At 37.8% G+C, this 10505-nt stretch overlaps 1 long non-coding RNA gene across 1 annotated transcript; it reads left to right on the top strand.

Annotated features, from left to right (window-relative positions):
- The first annotated feature begins 143 nt into the window (after positions 1 to 143).
- LOC116649969 (uncharacterized) lies at positions 144 to 7240 on the top strand. The gene is made up of 2 exons (XR_004302939.2): positions 144 to 6217; positions 6269 to 7240. It is a non-coding gene; the product is annotated as an uncharacterized lncRNA (long non-coding RNA).
- The last annotated feature ends 3265 nt before the right edge of the window (positions 7241 to 10505 follow it).

Genomic DNA, 10505 nt, shown 5'->3' on the forward strand with positions numbered 1-10505 from the left:
ACCAGTCCGACGAGCTATTGTCCGAGTATTAGCAAGAAGTGCGAACCTCCAATCCCTATGCACCCGGTTAGGCAACAGCCACGGCCGTTTGTTTTTATTTTTGGTAGATGGCCAAACGAAAGGCGAAAAACTGAACCCGAACCTCCCCACCATTACATATATGGCGCCCAACGTGGGGCCCTAGCAAGAACGTAAAACTTTTACTTCTTGCGTAAGCACGACTAACACCTAGTGCACAACAATCCCCAATCGAAACTCGAAGTTATACCATATCAATTACTACCTATTATTTTTTAATTACCCTGTTAGGCCCCTTTCTCGGGAAAATACGTTGTGTTCAGACAGTAGTTAGTTGTAGGAATTTGCGATTGTAATTCAGGCATTGCTGGATTAGTCGACCACAATTAATTACTAGTACTTTAAGCAGCGGGTAAGATCGGAAAAGAGGGAATAATAATCAAATTTGGGTTAATTGTTTCAAGGACTATTTGGAATTACAACAAACTGGAAATATTTCGGATGTTGTCTAGTAGTCCATGAGCAGTAAAAATCCAAATCAGAAATAGACTCCAGTAAAATAAATAGCACAAATTCAACTACTCAGGTTTGCTTAAGGATTGTAAGCAATAACGTGTGGGAAAAAGACAGATAGAATAAATAACCAAGACTTAATAATACAAGTCCTATTTAGTTTTCCTTTTGTTGTTTGGAAACAAGCAAAAGTTTGCATTCATTATGGCAGTGAGACGAAGCACAGAGAGCATAGTTGCAGCGATTAACGCGCAAGATCCATTTTGTGGCATTTGCCATGAGCAATTGCAAGCAGAACAGCTATCTGCGACTACTCCTTGTCAACACCGTTTTCACGACGTTTGCATAAGCAATACACTAAAGACAACCCCAAAATGTCCAGTATGTGAGGCAGATTGCAACCCAGGGCAACTAATATTTATGAACAATACACTGGCAGCGGAGTTACACTCAGCTGGTAATGCTGAAACAGACGAAACTCTATCGCGAAATACTCTACCTTGCCAAGATGGTTCGACTACTACAGGTATCAGGAGAGGTCAGCGATTCGGAAAAGGGCGAGGAGCCACGCCCAAGCGAAGTATGCAAACTAGGTCTATGAATCGAAATCATAGAGAATATTTAGGTAGTTGCATGTCTTTAGGCAGCAACGGAAATAAGTCAGTGGACAATGGTCCAAATGTAGAGACAATTACCTATATCAACGAAGCTCTACAATCTCAGCAAAGGACTTTAATAGCAGAACTCAAAAACGTTATTAAAGCTTCTGTTGAACAATCACTGCAAGAGAAGTTAGCAACATTAAATGTACGAAGTGAGCAAGCTGAATCAACACGCTCTAGATTAGTTCAGTCTCCAAGGGGATTAGGTGCTGATACTCTCCCTAATAGTGCCCAGAACTCTGACATACCCCTTGACTGCGGACCATACAGCCCCAGAGGTAGCAATCGATCAAACTCAAGTTTGAGTTCAGAAAAAGCAGCTAGCATTATGCAAACCTGGCGACTTAAATTTGACGGTTCGAAAGACTCTATGCAGATAGATGAATTCTTGTATCGAATTCGTTCATTAACGGCTCAAAATTTGAACGGCGACTATAGGCTGCTTTGTGACAATCTTCATTTACTTTTCTTCGGGAAAGCCAATGATTGGTTTTGGAGCTTCCACAAGAAAAACCCACAGTATACCTGGTTGGCTTTCTGTACGGATTTCCGACTTAGATTCGAGGACGTTAAAGACGACTTTGACTTGTGGGAACTAATTAGGAAAAGACGCCAGAAAGATCAGGAGACATTTGATGATTTTCAATCAGCGATTGAAGGCCTGGTTAGCCAATTATCTAACGAAATAAGCGAAGACAAGCTTGTTGACCTATTAAAACGCAATGCGAGAACAGCGCTCAGGTACGAACTATTGCATTTGAAGATTAGAACTCGAGCAGAATTAAGAGAGGAAGTTAAGAAACATGAAAGTTTCTGTAGAGAAACTGGCTCGTTTCCCAATCGAACCAAATACGGTAGAGGTAATGTCTCTGAGTTACTGGAAAATAATGATATAGAAGATAATATTTCAGAAATACAGAACAAGAAAATAGTGTGCTGGAATTGCGATAAAGTGGGACACCGATTCGATGACTGCATGGGAGAAAGGCGTATATTCTGCTACGGTTGCGGTGCTAAAAATACTTTTAAACCCAATTGTAGCAAATGCAATCTTTTGGGAAACCGGAAGCGGGATGCGCAGACCAACACCAGTTTGACGCATCCCACAAAAGAATAAAGTCCTTGCCAGAAATACAGTCATATGGTAGTTTGGAGCAATCAACTCCAAATACTATATTTACAACTTATATGGCAAATACATGTTCAGTCGCCGAGACTGCAACTCAAACTGATATTGAAAATAAGTACGTACCGTACCATATTAGAGTAAAACACTATCTTGACACACGAAGACGAATTTTTAGCAGCATAGAACCCATCGAATTTCTCAGTCGGCCAAAACGCTCTACTGTTCGACTTAGGAAATTCTGGAAAAATATTAAAAGTCTTCGTAAGAAGCTCGTTCAATCAGTGTTTATGAGCTCAGATAACCGCTTGTACACTGAGTTAAGCCTAGAGGGAGAAAAATATGTAGCATTATTAGATTCCGGAGCGACGATTAGTTGCCTCGGTAATGTTGCAGCTAAGTCACTGTTGTCACATCCCAAAGCGCGCAAATGCTCTGGATCAATCCGAACAGCTAACAACGCTATTTGCCCAGTGGTAGGCAAACTGACACTTAAAGTTGAATTTCGAAAACAAGTGCATAATGTTGATTTTTATGTTATACCCGATTTGAAACAAGATGTTTACTTAGGCATAAATTTTTGGCAGGACTTTGGACTGTTAACGAATTTAATTCGTCCTGATGAGTCCGTAAATGAATTAGACAACAGTAACGAACAGGATATCCAGGAAACAGCGAAAATGCATCAGCTAACCGCTGAAGAAAAGTCACGATTAAATTCGATCATTTCTAATTTCTATTCTTATGAAAAGGAAGGATTAGGACGCACTGAGTTAATCGAACATCGCATTGAAATAGATAATGTGACCCCCGTCAAACAAAGACATTGGCCTATTTCGCCAGCCGTTGAAAAGCTAATGTTTGACGAGATCGAGAAAATGCTAGCTTTAGATATAATAGAGGTATCGCATAGCCCCTGGAGCAGCAACTGCGTCCTTGTGCAAAGAAAGGATAAAAACAGGCTGTGTCTAGATTCTCGAGTCATAAATAAGTACACTCGTAAAGATGCGTACCCTCTACCCCATATCGACGGAATTCTTAGTCGTCTGCCGCCGGCTAAATATATAACGGGCCTCGATATGAAGCACGCATTCTGGCAGATACCCCTAGAAGAAAAATCACGTCAGTATACCGCTTTTACAGTCCCTAATCGTCCATTATTTCAATACAAAGTAATGCCGTTTGGATTGTGTAACGCTCCTCAAACGCTTTGTAGACTAATGGAACGCGTGATACCAGCCCATTTGCGGACCCGCGTATTTGTCTACTTAGATGATTTACTTCTGCTATCAGAGGACTTCGATTCGCATATGTTGCTTTTGCAGGAAGTAGCGCTGCACTTGCGTAAAGCGAACTTGACAATCAACATCGCAAAATCAAAATTTTGTATGCGGGAAATTAAATATTTGGGCTTTATAATTGGGTATGGTCAACTAAAGACGGACCCTAGCAAAATACAAGCTATTAACGAATTCCCTGTACCAAAAAGTGTAAAACAACTGAGACGTTTTCTTGGACTCGCTGGATGGTATAGACGTTTCGTTAATCATTATGCAACAGTTAGCTTTCCGCTTACAGAGTTGCTAAAGAAATCGAAAGTATTGAAATGGAACACTGATGCTGATTCCGCTTCCAACACCTTAAAAACACTTTTAACTTCTGCACCTGTATTGGCTACACCCGACTTCTCAAAACCTTTTAGATTAGTTTGCGATGCTAGCACAACTGGTTTAGGATGCGTTCTAGCTCAACTAAATGAACAGGAAGAGGAGGCTCCAATAGCATACATGTCAGAGAAACTGTCAAAGGCCCAACGGAATTATAGTGTGACCGATCTGGAATGCTTAGCCGTAATAAGAGGTATTTTTAAATTTAGAGCGTATATAGAAGGACAGGACTTCGAAGTAATAACTGATCATGCTTCCTTACAATGGCTCATGAGACAGAAGGATCTCAGAGGACGTCAAGGTAGATGGGTGATCAAATTACAGGGCTTCAAGTTTAAAGTCTCGCATCGTAGCGGTACACAAAATGTTGTCGCTGATGCGCTATCGCGTCAAAATGAGACAGAGCTTGCGGAATTCGAGGAGCAAGGTCCCATAGTTGACCTGTCTTCACCCGAATTCAAATCGCCAAACTATCTGGATCTGATAGACAGTATTTCTTCTAACCAATCCAGATTACCGGATTTACAGATAATCGACGGTTTTATATATAAACGTACTGAGCCAGCGACGGGATATAGCATTCAGGAGAAACAATCCTGGAAACTCTGGATACCTTCGTCTCTCACCCTACAAGTGATAGAGAGAGCCCACAATCCCCCTAACGCTGCACACAGTGGCATCGGAAAAACAATAGAGAAACTCAAGAGATACTTGTTTTGGCCAAAAATGTCGGCCCAAATTCATGAATATATAGTCAATTGTAAAGTTTGTCGGCAAACGAAAAGCCCCAATGTAGTGTTGAGACCTCCAATGGGCAAGCCTATGACGTCAGAACGGCCATTTCAGAAGCTCTACATGGATCTTCTAGGGCCATATCCTCGGTCCAAGAACGGCAATATAGGTCTCCTGATGGTTGTAGACCACAATACTAAATTTCATTTTATGTGGCCTCTTCGCGCGTTTACTACCAACAAAATTATCGACTATCTAGAAAACACACTGTTTTGCACTTTCGGCGTGCCAGAAACTATTCTGACCGACAATGGCTCTCAGTTCATTTCTAGTGTCTTTAAAGCTTTTCTTACCCGGTATGGAATCATCCACATTCGAACGGCAATATACTCGCCACAAAGTAATGCGAGTGAGCGAGTAAATAGATCAGTATTAGCGGCTATTAGAGCCTATATCGGAAAAGATCATTCAAATTGGGATAAAAAGCTGTACGCCATTTGTGCTGCCTTGAGAGCCAGCGTTCACCAAAGTACAGGGTACTCTCCATATTTTTTAGCGTTTGGACAGAATATGATGTTAAACGGTAAAGACTATGACTTGCTAAAGCGACTTAACCTCTTGTCCGAAGACACTGCTATTGAGAGGCCCACAGCCTTACAAGTAATCCGTCAGATAGCTAAAGACAATGTAGCTCAGTCACATAATAGAAATGCTAAGATATATAATTTGCGCAGCCGAAACATAAGTCTTACTGCCGGTACGAAAGTCTTCGCCCGCAATTTTTGTCAGAGTAACGCGCAAAAGAAGTTTAGTTCTAAGCTTGCACCAGTTTTCATTCCGGCGATTGTTGTACAAAAAGTCAGCCCAGCCTACTATCAACTAGCTAATGAAACAGGTAAATGCATCGGTACTTTTCATCTCAAAGATATACAAACTAGTAACAAGTTCTAACTCAACAGTTATTATAGTTATTTCAGTTTATGTCCCGCTAGCAAGTAGCGCTGCATAAACTGTGGTGTAGTGGCTGCTTTGCACTCCCCAAACGAATCTGCTTGTTGATCAGCTGCTCTAGTTTAGTTACTGCTTTACCGACCGCGCTGGAAGCCAATTCTTCGTTTATTGCACAGCTGAGGGCATGCGCAACCGAATAGGGCGAATAGAGAGGAAAAAGGTGATAAGATCAGGCCATAGTACCGTTTTAAAATATAATCGCGTGATGTAGAGCTTTTGAAAGCTTCCTTATTTTTTTTTGTCGTTGGGAAGTAGTAAAGGTTAAAAGTACAGCTCAGCATGTCAGATATATTTGAAGCGCGTGCGAGTTAAGTTCATAACATTTTTTCTTTCTTTGCAAATAATTTTTGCAAAGACATCAACGACCAAGGCTGCAATTGTGGTACAGTTTGGAAGTGTTCTTTTGGTACGCTAATAGAAACCAAAAACCTTCATAACAACTCGACCCACTAACCTAATTGTGATTCGGGGTGACCCTTAAAGAAAAGGTATTTATATGTGCTAGTGTTGAGACTTGGAACTAATTAAGGCTTCCACAGTTTCCGTGCCTGCTCAGTTGACTAGATTTAGACGTACTAGTCGGCACTACCAGAGGGGGAGATCGGACCAGACAAGGGCAACACCAAGAGCACGTGTCGCACTTAGCAACCCAGCAGAACCAATTTTGTTGCTATTTTACTTATCAGCCGCTGTCTTGCGAAGAACAACATCTGGCATAGCCTCGGAAAACGGCGTCAAGCGGGTGAAACGCTTACTATTTATGCAGCACCATCGGGACCGCATGCACTAAGCATATAGTGTAACCTGCAGAGAGTAACAAAGGAGCCGAGTCTGTATTACTTTTGGTGTACCCCTTTCGCTTGCTTAGCAGCATTGCCATATAATTCCATTAATTGTTTAACGTTGCCCAGATGGACGGCTAATAGATCCTTAGTTTTAATTTTTATTTCCTTTAATTTTTTTTTCTTTTACTAATTTCTTTAAAACAAAATGTGCAATGAATATGCCTAAATAAGTTAAAGCGAGAGGAAATTCCTACACCACCGACCTTGACCGTTGCTCATATATATATATATATATATATATATATATATACATGTGTTTATATACTTATAAATTTCTTTTGTAATATTTAGCAATAGCGATCATAATCGTCGTATACATTGGGCCCAACGTCTGCTTCGAAGGATATCGCGTGAGTAAGAGTTTAAACCAATGCCTATAGATATATGTAGTTATATACACACATGAACATTTAAATGCAGTTAATTTAGCAAGACGGTAAATTAATTACTATCCGTCAAGTCTCAAGATAATGTTGGTGAATTTCTCCTTCCCCTTAATTTCTTTATGGGATTTAAACTAGTTATTGCACATTCATCATATTAACTTTGGATTCAAATTTTGTTTGGAAACTGTATATTATTTCTTGTAAATAGAGTTATACTCACCTTGCTATTAATTGGCAACAAAATTGAACAATGCGTGAATAAACGAATTATATTAGCTTATATGATATGATATCCTAATTCCATAATTAATTGTTTTATCTGTCAAGTACCCATGTTAGCCGCTTGCAATTTATAGTGATGGTTTAAGAACCTGAAATAGGGACAAGCATCCACATTCCATTTTTTTTTTTGCTTGTCAAGGTAGGGAGGGTAAAGAGAAAGAGAGGCGATCAACACCTTAGTTCTCTCACTTACGCGAAATTGAATAGTTTGAATTTGGGTGTTCGGTCGGAACACATTAATGGTGCCCATACTAGAATCCGGTTTTTTTTTTTTGTTTCAATGGATTTACTTAAATCAATAAGTTTTTTTTTATTTTTTTTTTTTTTTTTGATCGCACTTAAACTATGTGTTTATGGTAAGTGCAAAAGGGAAAGGAAAAAACCCCGACCAGTCCGACGAGCTATTGTCCGAGTATTAGCAAGAAGTGCGAACCTCCAATCCCTATGCACCCGGTTAGGCAACAGCCACGGCCGTTTGTTTTTATTTTTGGTAGATGGCCAAACGAAAGGCGAAAAACTGAACCCGAACCTCCCCACCATTACAGTACAAACCCACTGGAAAATAAAACAAATTGACGAAGATCATTTTGAGGAGACTAACAGAGGTAGAAAAATTAAGCATTATAAAACAAATTATCAAAAACAAAAGAAATTAAATAAGAGCAAATATTTACAGGAGGACGAAGTTCCAAAACAGGATATATAAAATTCATTTTTCTGGCACTAATGATGCCAACACTATTACCAGGAAGTAATAACCAGTTTATAGATATTAACCCTATTTAATCAAATAATGGATACTTACTCTTTAAAATAGGCATGATAGACATACCCGATAATTACGAGCACCACTGCCTCACAATAAATTTAACAAAGACAGAAGACACATATAACAAATTAATATTACAAACAAACAAATTTAAGGACAGAATACAAATTCAATATTTGACAGAAAAGTTGCAAAGAGAAATAAACGGTATCCGAATAGTAAAAAGAAGTAAGAGAGGATTACTTAATTTCGTAGGAACAACATACAAATACTTGTTTGGAACTTTAGATAACAACGATAAGGAGGAACTTGAAGAAAAAATGAATTCAATAGCTCAAAATAGTATTCAAATAAACGAACTCAACCATGTTATTGAAGCGGTCAACCAAGGAATAGAAATAGTAAACAAAGAAAGAGAAGAAAGAGAAGAATTTAAAGTACTGGAACTACTTGCATTCAACTTACAACAATTCACAGAATATATTGAAGATTTAGAAATGGGAATGCAACTAACTAGATTGGCAATTTTTAATCCAAAATTATTAAAACACGACTATCTCACAAACGTTAATTCCGAATAGCTACTTAACATAAAAATATCTACTTGGCTTAGATCAGATACGAATGAAATTTTGATTATTTCACACATTCCTAGAGAAATAAATAAAACCCCATTATACGAAATTCTACCCTACCCAGACGATGATAAAAATATTTTACAAGACGAAACACAATACAAATACTACTCACATAATAATAATTTATACAACAAGGACAAGAAAAAATTAACTATTAACCAATGCATATTAGGTATAATAAAACAAACTAACACTAGTTGCAGATTTTCAAAAACACATCTAATAACACAAACTACCTATATCGAACCAAATATACTTATAACATGGAACTTACCCAAAATCACATTGAATCAAAACTGTATTAAAAATGATATATTAAATGAGGGAAATAACATAATAAAAATTCATAATTTCTCAGCAATACTTAATGAGATATCTATAAGCAATTTGAACTCAGACTACACACAGAGTATATACGTACGAAATAATATTACTAAATTAAAGCCACTTTCGTACATTCAAACAAAAGAAATAAATTTCGAAAATATTAAAAAAATGAAAATATTCCAAATTATAATAATTACAGTATTTGTAATCATCATATTAATCATAATAATGTATCTAGCATATAAGTTTAAAAATATACCCAAACAAATATTTATTAAGAAAGTAAATGTTATTGATCAACCACCTGCACAACTCCCAGTTGAACTTGAAATTGAAAATGAACAAGAAAATTCAAATATGTTTCCAAAATTGTATCATAGCATTTAAAGAATATTTTTTATTATACTTACCTTTTTCACGCTTTATTTTTAGTGGGGAGGAGTGACATATTCACAACAACAGCATTTTGAACCACTGTTATTCATAAGCTAATTGCATGGCATAACCCATTGTGTGCTTACAAACTGAATAATCATAACAATAACATGCCTTCTGCATCCGAATTCAAATAACGCTAACAGCAGCAAAAATCCTAAGAGCAGAATGCCTTCTGCAGCCAAGCTCACATATTGTCAACAATCATTTATAAACAAAAACTGATCAATAGAAAGGCGCTAGCATAAACAAGCTGCAGCCGCTGTCCCTTTGCAAAAAGTCACGTACTTCAATTATTATTTAGCTTTAAATATAGCGTAAGCCAATTTTTGGTAGCTCAGTCTCACTCCAGATATTCAACATAATAAGCCGATACAGATTCACGGTCGGGAAATATAGTTTTTTTATTTCCAAACTTATAACTACGTTATTATATCATATAGCTTATATAGGAACGATCGGTAGAAAATTAAGTTGTTCTATGAAAAAACATGTGGTTTTTATACCCTTGCAGAGGGTATTATAATTTTGTCGTGATATGTGTAACGCATAGAAGGAGACATCTCCGACCCCATAAATTATATATATTCTTAATCAGCATCAACAGCCGAGTCGATATAGCCATGTCCGTCTGTCCGTCTGTCTGTTTCTATGCGAACTAGTCCCTCGGTTTTAAGGCTATCTTCATGAAACGTTGCAGAACTCCCTCTTTCTGTTGCATGCAGCACATATGTGAAAACCAGCTGGATCGGACCACTATATCATATAGCTGCCATAGGAACGATCGGTCGAAAATTAAGTTTTTGTATGAAAAGACATTTTGTTTATCAAGATATCTTGACCAAACTCGTCATTAATTAGTTCTACTTTACTCCTCATATATATTAAAAATCCTATTAAGATCGGACCACTATTACATATAGCTGCCATGGGAACGATCGGTCGAAAACTAAGTTTTATGAAAAAACATTTTGTTTTTCAAGATATCTTGACCAAACTCGGCATTTATTAGGTTTACTTCACTCCTCGTATATGTGCAAAATCCTATAAAGATCGGACCACTATATCATATAGCTGCCATAGGAACGATCGAT

The sequence above is a fragment of the Drosophila virilis genome, unplaced genomic scaffold, assembly GCF_030788295.1.
Source record: "Drosophila virilis strain 15010-1051.87 unplaced genomic scaffold, Dvir_AGI_RSII-ME tig00001568, whole genome shotgun sequence".
Lineage (NCBI taxonomy): Eukaryota > Metazoa > Arthropoda > Insecta > Diptera > Drosophilidae > Drosophila > Drosophila virilis.